The following is a 1,482-nucleotide window of genomic DNA, read 5'->3' as shown; positions in this document are numbered from 1 at the left end:
GCCTATATAAAGAGGGGGGAAGGAGGGCAGGTACACCCCAAGTCTCTGGCGCCTCCCCCTCCCCTGCTACACCTCTCCCTCTCGCAAGTGCTTGGCGAAGCCCTGCCGAGATCACTGCTGCATCCACCACCACGTCGTTGTGCTGCTGGATCTTCATAAACCTCTCCTTCCCCCTTGCTGGATCAAGAAGGAGGAGACGCCTTCCCAACCATATGTGTGTTGAACGCGGAGGTGCCGTCCGTTTGGCGCTAGGATCTCCGGTGATTTGGATAACGACGAGTACGACTCCCTCAACCTCGTTCTCTTGAACACTTCCGCACGCGATCTACAAGGGTATGTAGATGCACTCCCCTATCTCGTTGCTAGATGACTCCATAGATTGATCATGGTGAACGTAGGAAAAATTTTATTTTATGCAACGTTCCCCAATAGTGGTATCAGAGCTAGGTCTATGCGTAGTTACTATGCATGAGTAGAACACAAAGCAGTTGTGGGTGTAGATGTTGTTAATTTTCTTGCCACTACTAGTCTTATCTTGCTTCGGCGGCATTGTGGGATGAAGCGGCCCGGACCGACCTTACACGTACCTTACGTGAGACCGGTTCCACCGAATGACATGCACTAGTTGCATAAGGTGGCTAGCGAGTGTCTGTCTCTCCCACTTTAGTTGGAGCGGATTCGATGAGAAGGGTCCTTATGAAGGGTAAATAGAAATTGGCATATCATGTTGTGGTTTTACGTAGGTAAGAAATGTTCTTGCTAGAACACCTATAGAAGCCACGTAAAAATTTGCAACAACAATTAGAGGACGTCTAACTTGTTTTTGCAGCAAGTGCTTTGTGATGTGATATGGCCAAAGGATGTGATGAATGATATATGTGATGTATGAGATGATCATGTTCTTGTAATAGGAATCACGACTTGCATGTCGATGAGTATGACAACCGGCAGGAGCCATAGGAGTTGTCTTTATTTTTTGTATGACCTGCGTGTCATTGAAGAACGCCATGTAAATTACTTTACTTTATTGCTAAACACGTTATCGATAGAAGTAGAAGTAGTCGTTGGCGTGACAACTTCATGAAGACACGATGATGGAGATCATGATGATGGAGATCATGGTGTCATGCCAGTGACGAAGATGATCATGGCGCCCCGAAGATGGAGATCAAAGGAGCAATATGATGTTGGCCATATCATGTCACTATTTGATTGCATGTGATGTTTATCATGTTTTACATCTTATTTGCTTAGAACAACAGTAGCTTAAATAAGATGATCCCTCGAAATAATTTCAAGAAAAGTGTTCCCCCTAACTGTGCACCATTGCGAAGGTTTGTTGTTTCGAAGCACCACGTGATGATCGGGTGTGATAGATCCTAACGTTCGAATACAACGGGTGTAAGCCAGATTTACACACGCAATACACTTAGGTTGACTTGACGAGCCTAGCATGTACAGACATGGCCTCGGAACACGGAA

This window comes from Triticum dicoccoides, chromosome 5B (assembly GCF_002162155.2).
Source record: "Triticum dicoccoides isolate Atlit2015 ecotype Zavitan chromosome 5B, WEW_v2.0, whole genome shotgun sequence".
NCBI lineage: Eukaryota > Viridiplantae > Streptophyta > Magnoliopsida > Poales > Poaceae > Triticum > Triticum dicoccoides.
This window is presented reverse-complemented; position numbering follows the sequence as displayed.